At 41.4% G+C, this 15869-nt stretch overlaps 1 protein-coding gene across 2 annotated transcripts in view; it reads right to left on the bottom strand.

The window, feature by feature from the left end:
- The window catches only part of LOC124307839 (semaphorin-5B), an 85478-nt gene that overhangs the window by 45407 nt on the left and 24202 nt on the right, over window positions 1-15869 (bottom strand). The window lies entirely within an intron of this gene.

The raw sequence follows: 15869 nt of genomic DNA on the forward strand, positions 1-15869 counted from the left end.
TAATAAAGGCTTAAGCGTAAGTAAGAAATAATTAAGAGAGCTAAGAACTCCCGCAGGTCATATTATAACATATATACATGTACATATACATATACATGCCTCAGCGGCAGCTGCTGCCGAAGAATCTCTGACCGTGCAGAAGAGTATTTTCTTTTCATTTTCTTTATTTCTCTTCCTTTATTTTTTTCTTTTCTTCTTTTTTATCCCCATTAATTAAGTCGCGGCGTTAAGTAGAACAGTCGTTAGCTGCTCTTTACAACTGGTTTGCTCTTGGGCTGATATTATACCTACGTACGGTACGCTGTTAATATATATATATATATGTAAGAATCGCTTGAATTTCATTAACAATCATTGTAGATTATCGTGACGTAGGTATATGCGATTATTTTTTTCTCACCATATCGCAGTCCGAAATAACCTTTCGGTATTTGCGTTGTTTCCTCCCGTGGGTCGACTTTAAAACCTGCAAGTCGTACACTGAGCTTTTCCCCCTGCTCTCCGCCCTTCAGACAATGCAGCGAAAAAGAATGCGCGACTAGCCCGAGTCATTGAGCGATCGCGTCTCCCGAATGTTTAAAAATAGGGCCTTAAATTCGCACAACGGCGCGTTATACATACACGCATACGTAGGTAGACTGCACAAGCAACATGACGTGTAAGCGAAGTGCGAAGTTAGCCGGCGAACAAAGGTCCGCCTATACAAACTCCGGGGGTCGTAAAGTTCCGAACTCCGCGAAGCGCCTTAAAACTGAGGCTAAAACGAGCCCGCCTCAAGCTGCGTGTAAACGCGTTATAAACTTGGTGAGAAAGAGAGCGAGGGGAAAAAAAAATAGAGAAAGAGAGAGAGAGAGAGAGAAAGAGACGGGTCTACGCAAATTTACGATTCCGCGCGGAGCTTGCGAAATTCGCTAATCGTAAGCTCTTCGCCGACGTCGCGGCGACGACGCTGCTGCCGAACAAAGAAGTTATAATCGTCTGTTGAACTTTTCGGACACCGCAGGATTAATCTCTTCGGCGAGCCGTCAAAGTCGGCTCGAGGGGCTCGTTTCGTATTGCAAAAAATGCTCGTCTGGATGTCCCCGGACTCGATTCTTCGACAATAAAATTTCTAATTACATTATCGTCTGCGCAAAGAATCGATAACCGAGTTATACGTAGAAGCTCGTTTAGTCCAGTTGTCCGTTTGTTGGATCGATGCTAATTGTGATTAACGAGTGAAGTATAGGTATACACCGGTTTCATCGACTCGCGAAATATTACAATAATTGCTTGTCTACGCGGCCAGAGAAATGATTTTCAACTTTGACGATCCAATTTCAGTCAGAACTGTTCGGATTTTGGTTGGCACTGCTCGAATAAAATTTTCGCAAACTCTGTTCAAATTTTATCGACTGTTTCTTCCTTCCGAAACTATCGCGAATCGTCATTGTTTGATGACATTGGCGTTCTATAGGACAATTTGTTACATTAACGACTGAATCAGGAATAATGGTAACAGGCCTGCAGCTCTGCTTCCATCGCGCATCGTACGGCCAACATTTGCGGGTGTGCCGTTTCAGGATGTAATCAAGCTTTACTTCACACTCGATTAATCCCACGTTTCACAGGAATAGAAATAGGAAAACGAAACGTTTCAAACTCGCGTCGAATCGCGACGTAAAACGCAGGAGCGCCAAGCCCAGCCTGATCGAGTAGACTTACTTTTTTCGAATAGTAATTTCAAACTGTACATATCCACGTTTAACTATCGGCTGGTACATGATTTATGTATTAATAATTATTTCCAACGCGCGAATAAAAATTTCGTTCCCCCGTTTTTTTTTTTTTTGTAAAGTCTACTGAATAAGAGTACAAATTTTTTCTTATTTCCGTTAAAAAATGTTATCCGCAATAATTCACGTAGCAATTAAACAACGTAGCAATATTCTATGCGTGCAAACACGGGCAAACAAAGTACGTGTCAGATAACGGTTACGCATTACATCTATAGACAAAATAACGGGCAGTGAAAAAAGTTTGCATAATATAACTGCATTATCATACGTGTTCATCCGCTCATATACATATATACGTATAAACAAAATATCGACACGTTGCCAATTTGGCGTGAAATTTATTTTCGGTAGACGGACCATAAATATACGAAAGGTTGAGGCGACTTTGGCGCCGTGTTGCGGTTCCATGCGTTAAAGTATAAGGTGCACATGTAGGTGTCGTTCCCTGCGCACACACACGCGCATACGCGGATGAAATTACGGCCTCGGGCGGCTCGCCTCATCCCGGTCTCTTCGCAGGGTGTGGCCAATTGCAAACTTCAAGCTGTACATGCACGGTTGACTCGCGTTAACTTCGCGGACTTATACAAGCGTGTGTACCGAGTATCGCGGATCCGCGAGCTCTTCGCCTCGTCTGCAGGATGCTTGTGCCAAGGTACCCATGTGAGTTTTATGCCGAGCGAGTCGCCCTACATGGTAACATGCCCTCGGTTCACCCAGGGCCCCGTGTATCCCTGCGTCGGAACCTTGCGCGCTTCTCATTCTCATTCTCATTCTTATTCTTATTCTGAGGTGCCCGATTTGCCGCTCCTCGTATATCTCACGAGCTTCTGTGACGCTCACCGTTACACGAGCGCTAAATAATCGATTGCAAAATTTGTACAGAAACGGACAAACATAAAAAAAAAAAGTTGGGAAAGCGAGCTAGTAAAAACGTGGTGAAAATCTTTACGAGAATTTGAGGAGAGTACAGAGAAGACAAGAATTGGAAGAAGATAAATAATAAGAAAGTCTTCGGATTCGACCCCTTCGATCAAAAAATTTCTTTTCATCATGTTTCACGATGATTGAAGAAGTCACTCTTTTTCTCTATTTTTCATCGGCAATGATTCAAAGAATTCGACAAGGAGCTGTTCAATTTCAGGATTACAGAGATTCCCATGGAATGAAGAGATTGAATTCGTGATTCAACATAATCGAGAAATTTTGCTGGAATCATGAAATTGCCTGTTGAATTCAGTGACAAGTGTTTTTATCCTCCTCCTTCTTCTACTGTATCTTCTTCTTCTTCTTGTACACCGATTATAAGATTTGATGAGAAACGAGGCGTCGCGTCGGGCATATTGTAACGCCTGTAGCAAGAGGGATAGGAATAGACGCGGCGGCGTTAAATCCTGCCCATCACTGCCCCGAAGGCGTGTGGATATGCGGATGACGGGTGAATAACCATAATATTTTATGTTTATTTTTCCATCGGGCGAGCTAGTACGGGTACAGCACGCGATGTTACTCGCACTCGACGCTTATAACGTTATTATACATGGATGCGCGTTCGGAGAGGAGCCTTTATAATTATATTAGTCAATTGCATCGTTCGAGCATCATAAGTGGAACCGGCTTCAGGCCAGGTGACGACGTAGAAAGAGACGCTGATTTGTATCCAAACAAACTCTACGACAATCGTATCTCGGCTCGAACCAACAAAATGTGCAGCCTGCACCGCACGACAGCCTCTTGGGTCGTATGAAGACGTTGGAACGCATCGGCGGCACTCGGCAATCGATCGTTTACCGACCCCTCATTGCTCCGCATCTCGATTCTCCCAGAAATCACCTACGATTCAAACTTTGAGATCAACGTGCACCGCGCAAGATGTTGGAAAAAAAAAAATTGATCGATCCGAGCAGGAGGTTGATCGGAGTCGGCGGAAGTCCGCAGGCGTTGAATAACCGGAAGTGGGGAAAGACGCGCTCAAGGACCGCGTCAAAAATCGAGTATACTAGGCGAGATTGGTTGTATCAGTGCTGTAGATAACGTCTTGTCAAAGTCAGGAAAGAGCGAGAGAGAGAGAGAGAGAGAGAGAGAGAGAGAGAAAGCAAAATGACGGCTGCAGGATGGCGCGAATTAAAGGTAGAAGATAAAAGTAGAAAACGACTTTATCTGCAGCGAGTGATCTCTTCCGCGTGGGCGATCCCTGGCGTCGCGTCTCGTCTCCTCGGCGTGATCCTCGTTAATACCTGCAAACGCCGATAAGTCAACTAACGTGTTTCTCTTTTTCCCCAATCACGTCTCTTTTTATCCCCCAGGCTTCGTCCCGTTTCCCGCGACCGATCTTTTCTTTCCGATGAGCGGCGGGAACCTGCCGATTACCGTCTCTTCGATCTGATCGTCAGGTGCGACTCGCGTCCGTCTAACGTAACGGTTAGTTAGACCTTCATTCTGTGACACGGCCAACCTGCAGCAGCCAGGCAGGTACGCGCGGAGGCAAACAAGTCACTCGGTTATGCGATATCATGCCGATAAGCAGCCGTGTCCGCGCTGCGCACGTCTTCAGGCTTGTTCGGGACGGTCGCGGAGCGATCCGAAAGCTCCGTGCGCATGCGCTGACGCTATCGATGCGCGAACTTCGTTTTCCCTTTCCCGTTGCTCGAGGAATCGGCCAACGAAAACCGCGATTTTAGATGTTTTTCGTTAGAGGACAAATCAATGAATATACGAATATGCACCACCCTGGGGAAAATTTGATTTCTTCAAGTTACTAGCATTTTCTAAATTAAAATATTATGATCATTAGGTATCGTTACAAAAACGATTCAAATATTGTTGAAAACATGAGAAGATATTATTCAATTTGTAATATTCATAAGAGAATGTTACTCGTGCGTGGCCACAATCAAAAAGAATGATAGTACACAAATGATTTTCTGTGTGAAAAACTGTAGTACTTGTTTCAAAATTTTTTTTTTCATCCAGAACCGTATTTCTCGGCTACGGCAAAAATTGAAAATACTTGGGGACTGTATCGTAACCATAGCAAAAAAAATTCTCTCGGTGTATAATTACAGCTGTGGTTATAATTGATCTTATACATCGATGAAAGCGTGTTAACGATATATCAAACGTATATTTCAGGTGCGGATTTGTAGAGAATTCATTATAGCCCGCAGCCAAAATGATCTCTTGATCCATTAAAATTGTATTGCGCGAAAGGCAACGCGATATTTCAACAATAAATTATCAACAATCAAATTTTATTAAGCTGAGTGTGCGTTTTTAAAAACTCGATCTGTATTTGCACAGGGTAAAAATTGATTTTTTTGACAAAATTCACCTTCAACGAATATCAAATAATCTTCTCAAGTCTTCATTCTAGCACATTTTCGTGTCAATAAATTTTTAACAATCATACGTGAACCGTGGTGAAAAGTTGGCGTAAGTCCAGCTGCGGCTCACGCGCTCGTGAATATTGCATCGCGTGTTTGAGGACTGACTGCTCTTCAGCACGGAACTGCACAGCAAAGCACAGCAGCGATATCCGTGACACAGCGATGCGAAACGCGTGTTTTAACGCCTGACGATCAGAGAGAAACGCCGCGCGTTGCTAAATGATCGGTTTGAATAATGCGAGTGCTGCACCGCGGAGAGATTTCCAAGAAACTACATCGTAATATACATATATATATGCATACCTATAAGGTAATCAGGTCGGAAATCAATCCCCCGACTACTGTTGCGCTATTTGATTTTTAATAGAAAAGGATTGATGTAACGCCGTAATGTGTATAATCACCCAAGCGTCGTAGACTTCGATTGATTATTATTGCGCCAATCTCGGGTCGTTTACTTTCCAAGAAACGGCAATAAATTAATTTATTGTTCGCGATGATACACGAGGATCTGCAGAACTGCGAACGAAGATTGTTTTAGTGAAAAAATAGAAAGTTTTAATCAGAACTAAACGTGACGCAAATTATTTTGGCACAACTCGCGCGGTTTCGTTTTTAACCCGTAATGCGCAGGTATAAAATGACACGGACTGCGCAATATCAGCGATTATCCACCGACCCCAAAAGCTCCGCGAAACGTGGATAATCTTTTACGTCACGACACGGTCATTATCTAGTCACTGTGCGTTAAGCTAACTGACAACGAGAGAAGTTGGAGAGATAATTTTCATATCGGATAGAGAAAGGGTTGGAGAGGATTCATGTTTCGCAACCGAATGCCGGACAACAGCAGCTTGATCTCGTGACTTATCGCCGTTCCCATTGTGTCTCGGATGCTGTGAACTTATTCTTTCCATTGCATGTTTTTCTTCATGAATCCGAAACCTAAACTATCGTTCAATATTCTTCTTCTATTTTTGCAAATCATTTCTAATTCCCCCTCAAATTAATTGGTCAATAAAAATAATATACATGTATTTCTTTTTCCTCGTAATTGCTGTTTTTAAAAACTTTTTTCTTTCGCAACGGATATCACGAACTGTCGACTGTATTTACTGCAGGATGAAACTTTGCGCACGTATAATAATCCTAATTATTACAATTGCAATCGCGCGCTGCCGAAACATCGCGAGATAATTACTCGGCACACTTATATCGCACCTGTGTATTAAATATAAAGTATACGTAGATATAATATACGTACAACGCGTGATTATACGCAAGTCACGCAACTCTCACATTTTCACACATACGTATAACATTAGGTAGACAATGAGCTACAGCCATCGGCAATAAGATCAATATGCCGTTATTTTTGCCCGACGTATCGTACTTGCATAAAGTGTATATCAAATGGGTATAACAAAGCGTAGGCGTGAAGCAAAAAGAGATCACCCGTGAAACATAATTAATTGATTACCTTCTTGATAAGGGATTGTATGGAAATCGGAAGGTGGAGAAAGTAAAAAAAAAAACAAAAATGCAACGAATTAGCCCATAAATAAACCAAAAATTCCCGAGAATGATTTAAGCTTCGTCAATGAGATTAGTCATGCAAGCAGCGGATGACGCACTTTCCTTGCAGCAACGAAATATCGCGAATACTTCGAAGCTGGTTAGGAATAAGAAGAGAAGAAGAAGAAAAAGAAGAAGAAGAAGATGCTGCAAGGGCGGATGATCCTGCATGCAACGATCTCTCAAGAGATGCGAGATGCGGTCGAGAAGAAAAGAGAAGAGTGAAGGGAAGGCGAGAAAAAAAGAAGACAAGTGGAGGGGAGGGGGAGGAATAACTAGGCCATGTAGCAATTCACACTTACGCCTGTTTTGTAAACACACGTCAACGTTCGGGCAGGTTATAGGTACAGGCTGCAAGGCGTACAACTGCATCGGGGTTTTATGGCTATATTATTGCTCGTACTTATGGTTTATCCTATCGCAATCGGTATAATTCTCGTACGTACAGCGAACGATTTACGATTAAAAATTTTTACGTCTTATCCCCGCGCGGTTTCTAACGCACGTTCACGTTAGCCGTACATCGTCGTGCTTTTTTGTTACGCAGAGAAATTCATACCGTACAAATTATACGGGGAATTCCATTCCAATTAGATTACACGCACGAACCTGCGTTTAGATTTTTACCTAATATGACCCACAGATTTAGGTCCAGGTAAAGTTAATTCACACCCCTGAAATTGAATGAAGAATTTTTGTCAGGCTTAAAAAACTCGACTTGTACGTACGTGCGCATGCTTATAACGCGGAACTGGAGAGGTGTGACTTGTTTTTTCTATTCGTTAGACAGAAATAATTCCGATGAATTTAATATTGCTCAATGTTGAAAAATATGCGTACAGAATTGATGGGTTCCACGATTTTTCAATATATTGTTAAACAGTGATTTTTAAATAGACGCGGGATGGAATGCCCGGTGTTTAACGGCTCGCAGCGGTGCCTGTATAAGTATTATACAAACATGCAGAGGAACTCGATGGCTGTTTACACTGTGCGTAGCTTAGAACGTGGTGCAGATTGCAGGGTAAACGAGAGACGAGGAACTTCTGCTGCCGTTGCTTCTGCTGCTGTTGGGTGTGAGATATTAGTGGAAACTTGCGCTAGAGAATTACACGATGACAACCACCCGTCGTAGAATTGTTCCCACTCGAAAGCTTTTCCTCGTTCATCATTCGCGCCCACTTTTAAACCCAGGTGTCAAAAAACAACTTTGAAACGGAATTCGAACGAAAATATAACGCTGTTGAAAAGTAGATCACGATCCTCGATATTTCGTCGCACTCGAGTGAAAATTGACGGAAATGTAATTCGAGATAGTTAAAAATAGACAGTTGGACATTTTTCAACAATTATTGACAGCTGTAAAATTTTCAATATCAAATAATCATCATTGGAATGACGATCGATAGTTCCCACGAAGTGGTTGGTTAAGATATACGAGAGTACGTACCGAAGGATCGATTAATCAGGTTGTAAAAACAAAAAACTAAAATAAAAAATATACACGAGAAAGTAAAATAAGAAAAGTAAAATGCTGATAATTAATACGGCGCACCTACTGCAATACATTTAAGCACAAAGAAACTTACATTATTATATACCAAGTATACTGTGTACGCCCACCGAATTAAGGCCCCTTGAAATTTCATGCCCGGCGATAATTAGTTACGACTTAATGATCGTCGTCTAGTATTTCGCGAGTCACTTTACCTGTAATATACAGCTTCCTGCCGCGCTAGCTGCGCGAATGATTGACGGAGCGTAAAAAAATTTGAAAAAAATTTGAAAAAAAAAAAAAAAAAAAATTGACAGAGCAGATGACCACTGCTGTTTACACGTACACCCATGAACCTGTAATCTCTAAGCGACCACGTAGCCTCCGCCACACCTATGTGTATGTAAACACGGCGTATGTACGATATTATGTAACGTGACGTACCTTCTTCGTCGTACTTTGTACAACAAACGAGCGATCCCTTGCAACGCGGCTTACGCTCGTACGATTATGATATAATGAATAGTTTCCCGAAGGTGATAACAAACCGAGGCGACGTGCTGTCTGGCACATCGCCACCGCCTCTTTTTTTCACGAGGTCAAAAAACGCGTCGCAGATGTAATTAAAACGATAACCCGAAGATAAGAGAAATCTCTCCCCCCCCCCCCCCCCCCCCCCCCAACACGTTGCACCTGTACAATTATTATGTACCTCGTGTTGCGGAGTATGAGATTTTTTTTTTATTCATCATTTCATCAAGTGAGACAAACTACGACGATTCACTTTTTTAACGATATTTGCTTTGATACGTGTTATATCGACAAGGTTCAAAAATTGAAATTGCGAATTAAAGATATAATTTTTTTACAATCTTTTCTACGGAATTCGTGTTTGTTTTTTTTTTTTTTTTATACACATAAAAATGTATAACATATGTATATGTATATATCTGGGTGACAGATGAAGAGGGTTAATAATATGCGCACCTAAAATATCAAATTACCGATTATCGACCCGAGTTTCGAAAACTAATTAAGCGACCAATTAATCCCTCAGAAATTTTAGCCACCAGCTACCATTGGAGTCCGTATACTATACGTCTATAATAAAGAAAGTTTGCGTGTATATATATATATATATATGTATGTATATATATATATATATACATATAAGCATAAATAGATGTAACTCGAGACGAGTAGATCAACGAAGTGTAAAGATGGTGTGGATACGAGTTTGCGCTGCGGTGACGGGCAGCCCCGGGGTACGAAAAAAAAGATGAGAGAGTAAAAAAAGAAAAAAAAAAAAAGGAAAAGAAAGATAGCAATAAAAAAAATAAAAGACCGTTAAAAACTCCCCTTCCGATAAAGGAAGACAAGGGTAAAAAAAAAGTCCTCCTTTTACCGTTTTCCGCAATTTCTTTTTACCCTGCCTTCACCCCTGCTCTTCATCGTCGGTTTTTTTTTCTCTCGTTTCCGTACAATTATTATACGCGCATGTTGAAGAGGGCGTTAATTTCACCGAGGCGTTAATTACCTCCACCCACGCCCGCGAGGCGCTTCAACATCTGTTGCTCAACTTCGTCCGAATCATGCGCAGGGTTCAGGGGATATAACGAAGTGTATAAAACACACAGGATAGATAGATATGCGCGTAACGTACGTAACAACAACCTAGACGGCCTGATAATAAAAATGCGACCAAGGCAGGTACTCGAGAGTAAGTGTGAATTAAATTTTTTTTTATCTCAACGTTGACACGCGGTGGCGGATGCGTAAAGAGGCGATAAAATATAAGCGACACCTGTTGGCTCTGTCCACGAAACATTTTTCGTGATCCGAATTATCAGCAAAATGTTTTAAAAACTCAACGTTGCAAATAAAAAAGAAAAAAAAAAAAAAAACAGGTGCCTTGATACCGTAGTACCTACGCTTACATTCGTGATCAGTGATTAGGTAACATTCTTGGGTTTACCGTGCGTATTTGAAGATTAGATTAGATTAGATTAGATTAGATTATACCGACAAATGGAAAAAATAGAAAAAAAAGAAACAGAGACCGATTCACAATCGTTCAAATCGATGAGGTAATAAGGTCGAATTTTTGCAAGGACGTGTGTTATTTTTTGTTCATCTTGTTCTTCTTCTTCTTATTCTCTCTCTCTCTCTCTCTCTCTCTCTCTCTCTCTCTCTCTCTCTCTCTCTCTCTCTCTCTCTCTCTCTCTTTCTCTACGCTTTATCACATTTTTTTTCATCCCTGACAGGCGATTCGTTCCGTCACTTTGTTATACAAAATTATTTCAAACAGAGAATGACGTGACGTATTGTCTTGATATAATACGCACAGTTATAATCAGTATTAATTGACAGATTACAACGCTGCGCGATTTCCAACAATTATTATCGCAAGTATGCGTATAATAAATTCTCAAGAAATGTGACTAATTATTACACTTACAAAAGGCTAAATTTACTTACTCTGAAACCTCGTCGTTTGTATAACCAAATTGGCTGAAGTTATTTTTACCATATTTTTTGTTCACACGCAGCTGTTACTTAACACAATCGTAATTATTATACAATATCGACTAGGCGTAAAAAAAACCTTGCAATTGCGCATTAATTTATACTTACGAACCTGCCCGTAGATTAAAAAAGCCCAAGAAGTGCAAAAAAAAAAAAAACAAACAAACAAAAAAGAAAAACACAACAATAACTTTGAAAGAAAAGGAAATAAAAAAAAACAAAGTAATGGAAAAAGAAGAGAGGATGAAAAAAAACAGCAAACGCAGAGAGATTAACGAGAAAGAAAATGAATAAATAAATGAAAAAAAAAAAAAAATAAAAAAACGAACTTCAACTCTCCTCCGGGGTTACAAAGGACGCATTGTGACCGTCCTGGCTGGAGTGCCAGACCGGACTCCTCGGCGTGAATATACGTAAAACGCGTTTCAGACGCACAACTCACGCCTGAGTTAAAGATCGGGGGTTGTGTGAGTGAACGAGTCGCATGAAAGCCGGCCAGACACTTCTCCATATGGCATAGGCCAGGCTCTGTTCCCTTAAAAGTTAAACCCCACTTGAAGATCCGACTGTAAGGAAGTAAGAAAGGAAGGGACCCCCCTCTCGCCCCTTCGAACTCGTTAATAAATACAGCCAACGGCGTGAGCGCGGCGTCAGAAATCGGAAAGGACACCTAAAACCGAGTCTAAAAACGCCATGAGATTTCGGTTAGCCAGGTTTTATTACCCCCATGGAGTTTTTTAACGCTCCCCCAAAACTGGCCTTGTGCGTAAAACTTCCTCTCAATATCGGTAATTAACGTCTGCACGGTAACCCACTTCGATATAATCGTCCGAGGTAATAATTTACAACGATAGTTATTGAACGGGTATTCTGCAGCCTCGGCGAAGGTCGTTTCGTAAGTATAGAATACGAGAGCGAAGCTTTCTCGGTCTTCTCGTGCAGGAAAATTGAAATATTTGAGCATGAGTTTTTTTTTATTTCCACCCTCTTCGATGGGGTTGAAAATTTGGAAGAAATTTTAGAAATCGGAACGATCGCAACATCGAACAAATTTGAATTATGAAAAAAAAAGTGAAAAAATATATTTGAATACATCTAGAATCCTCAGCATTGGGATCGTTTTATAATTTTACGCCTAGCCGGTTCTTTTTTATATTTACCTACGCTCAGGGATCCGTAATTCTAAATCTCGAATTATTCATTTCTGATTATACACACGTGGTACATTCCATGTATTTTTCGATTCAATTTTAAACCATTTAACTATCACAACTTTAGACATTCCAGTTTTATATTTCATACTTATCTCCCAGCATTGAAGAGGAGCAAACGGAGTTCCGTAAGTTCTTCGCTATCTCTTAGCGTCGAGCTCGATTTGTCTTCGATCTCGTAAAACACGAGAAGGACCAGTTACCTACATTTGTTTCGCACTAAAACACCCCGGTTTTTACCGCAGGCGGATACACAGCCGGTCGGATGCCGGTGACCCGATAGCCGAGGAACGTGAAACAATTACAGGCAAACGTGTTCAAATTTCTTTTCCTTCCTTAAAAATAAATATATATATACATACACACAAATGTGGAATGATAAATGCGACTATAAGATGCACAAAATATGACAAAATCATTCGATTGATTGACGAATAATGAAAAGATATTTGCGGAACAAAACCCAGTAAAAAGAAAAAAGGAAAAACGAAGTAGGTTTCAGAGACAACAGATTTTCGCAAATTATCTATAAAACGTGTCTGAGCTTTGTTTCGTGATTAATTTTTTTCTACTTCATTTCAAACTACAATGCATCGTGCACACGTGGGAGAAAAATAGAGATAGATGCGTCGAACTTTGTATTGTGGGGTCAAGTCTGGTCAGAGGAAGATAAACACGTATGCGTATATATATGTTGTATACGCATAGGTGGTGTGTGTATATATATATATACCTTTGTATATGTATATAATAATAGACGAGTCGACGGCGGTGAATTGTATTTGATGTGACTAGAGAAGAGAAGTGAGTTGGTCGAGGCATCGCAGCCTGCAGGGCGTCTCTCCTTGCCGCCTTTTCACACACACACACACACGCACACAGACGCAATCGAATCTTAACGATAAGCTCGATTGGACGTGAGAAGCACGCGTATTACGTGGCTAATAATTCTCATCCTGCGAGTCTGACGTTAGTTGTAAATCACAGACGGTACGAGTACAATAAATAAAGCTGAGCAACGACGACGATGCTCATTGCACTTGATACGGGCTTCTACTCGGATTCTTTAAGGCCCCTACTGAACTCGCGTGACTCTACAGAGTTCTACGGCCTGACCTACGCGCCTCGAATCATCTGTTGGGCGCTTCGTCGCAGAGATTCATCGTAATTCAGGACAATCATAGTTTAGAAGTTGTTGCCGGCACAGTCACGATCGAGTCTGTACGTATTGTTTTTAATCGGACGATGTTAACTAGACTCGTCGGCTCGTTATACGTGTGAAATACGAATATACGAAATGGAAACCTTTGGCATTATAAAATTGACCGTACACTCGAGGATGATTTATTTTTTTATTACTCTCATCGTTATTACACAATCCTGTAATAATTTAGAGACTCGCCAATACGGCGTTGCAACGACTGAACGCGATGCAATTATGCGGATGATTTATTTATTCGGCGACAAAGTTGGGCGTATCGATTCAGTCTAATTCTATCTATGCACTGAGGCTGCTGGATGGGGGAAGTCGCTGGTATAATTACGCGATGGAATGTGAAACGAACTAATGAATAAATGAATAATGCGAAACTACCCGGATAATGTACGACAGAGTTGTAAAAGTTGTAAAGCGAATGTACATATATATGTATACATGTATATAATATCTGTGTAGGTGGGTACAGAAGTATCAATTAGCGAAACGTTAAACGACTAACGAGTCCTCCTGTCCCGATGCTATTAACGCGTCAATGCGTGGCAATTAGACTTACAATCAGTGTTCAAGGTATGTATACAGGTACCGGAAACCGACTTGCGACATTTTGTGCGTTCGAATTATCTTTGGATCTAGTACGAAATCTAAAAACCTAATGTATTCGTATGGTACTAAACGATTTTGGAGAATAAGATAAGAATAATGAGAGTGAAATGCATGTAGTAACTACTTTGCTTACTAACCCCTAATTATAATACCTATTAACACAAAATGTGTGTGTCGTTATTGCTTAGTTAGACAGATTCGAAAAGCAAAAAACACAATTTACCGTCCATTAGACCCCGATCCTCCGACTTTCGTATAATCTGCATTTTTAAAATTTAACGACTGTGATCTTGTCAGACAACTTTGGGTCAATTTGTAAAATGGAATTAGAAATTGGTTATTCCTCGATTTGTTACTCATCGCTCTTCGTTACGGTCTCGGATTTATACACGACTGCTTCAGGAATTTTCATCAAAAGTTGATAGAAACAAGAACATTGCTTGTAAAAATTATCCAACGATGCGGTTACCGATAAGAATAAAAGATCAAAGCTTGGAAGTGAAAAAAGAATACACTGCACGCGAAGAAAAAAGAAAAAATCGAGCCCCCAAATCCACGTCGAAACGTAATAAGCATGCAGGAGCAAACCGGAAGAGAAGAGGTCTGAAAAAGCGGTGGTAAACATCCCGAGATCGGAAGAATCGCGCTCGTTTCCGGTCGTGATACGATAACAACTCATCAACGATAGGGTAAATATAGCCGACGACGAGGTAGACGGGAATCGCTTATATCTCGTACGTCACGAGAGCACCGCCCGCCGCCGCCTTGGGCTTGACCGAGGTGTACGGGGTGTACGATAAGTGGCAAGAAAGCACGCATGCGGCCGGCGGCCTAGGTACGAAAGATCTCGTGACGAAGCGAAGCTGCCTTGCCGGAGGCGAGAAAGTAGACAGAGGAGGTTGTAGATGTGGTGGAGGTTCGGGACCTCGTACCTATGCAGGTAGGTACGTACGTGACACGGATGCGCGTACTCGTTTACACGAGACAACAGCGACTGCTCCTGGATCCTAGTTCCTACCAGTTCCTACTGGTTCCTAGCAGTTCCTAGTTCTACCGCTAGTCGGCGGCGTTACGCTTGGCGCTGACACGCGTGCGGAAACGGTGAGAAGAAGAGAGGCGGCCAGCGAGCGTGCGACACGCGTCTCGGGCGAATTTTACCTGCGAGAGAGAACCGAGAACCGAGGCCGTCGAGTCCGCGTTTCACCGGAGTGTGTGGGGCGCCTTTGCCAGAACTCCGTCCATATAGGGAGCGCCGAGTGTTCCCTCGGTTCCTTTTCCCTGCAGCGGAATTACTGCCTCCGTTTTACGACACCGGTCCCAGGACGCGGCTACGAGGCGTCGCGACGTCGCCGCCGGGATCCCGTTGAGACATTCAAACTTTTAATAACGCCGCGGCCTCGTTTACTTGGTTCGTTCGTTCGTTAGCGCGCGAAAACGTGGATTCATTCCGCGAGATAATTGAAGAAGAGAATTAAACAAAGGTGCAAATGCCGTTTGAAAAGAGATTTTTTTATTTCAAATTACGCTTACAGTCTTTTTTAATTCTTCTTATTAATTTATTATCTGAGGGTACGACGATTTTGGAAAACGGTCGATCGACAGAGTCGAAACTTGAGGATAAATATGACCCGCTAAAAATGATAGAAAAAAAAAATTCCCTCCATTTTCGGTGACCAAAGTATCATTTTTCCATGACTAAAATTCGAGCTAATAATGAAGCCAATTCGAGTATCTGATAAATGAAGCTCAGGATCAAACAGGTTTTCTCTAACACGTTTACGATGTGTTTAATAATGGTCATGGAACCAAATACGTGGAAAACAAGTTATTCTTACAATTTTATTTTCGTGCGAAAAGCTCTTTTTTTATTCGTTTCATTTATCCGGCGCAAAATTACACGACGGATAAAAAATTTCTGTGACCAGTGGCCAACGTGGGACAGAATCGAACGTTTGTAAGAGAGACGATACCGGTTTGAAAAAATCTCTAGCAATAACATGATTAACTCCAAATCTAAACAAATTCTAATAACGCGAGGTTGAGATGTCAATAATTTGAGATAAGGATTTACATTGA

Source organism: Neodiprion virginianus, chromosome 6 (genome assembly GCF_021901495.1).
Source record: "Neodiprion virginianus isolate iyNeoVirg1 chromosome 6, iyNeoVirg1.1, whole genome shotgun sequence".
NCBI lineage: Eukaryota > Metazoa > Arthropoda > Insecta > Hymenoptera > Diprionidae > Neodiprion > Neodiprion virginianus.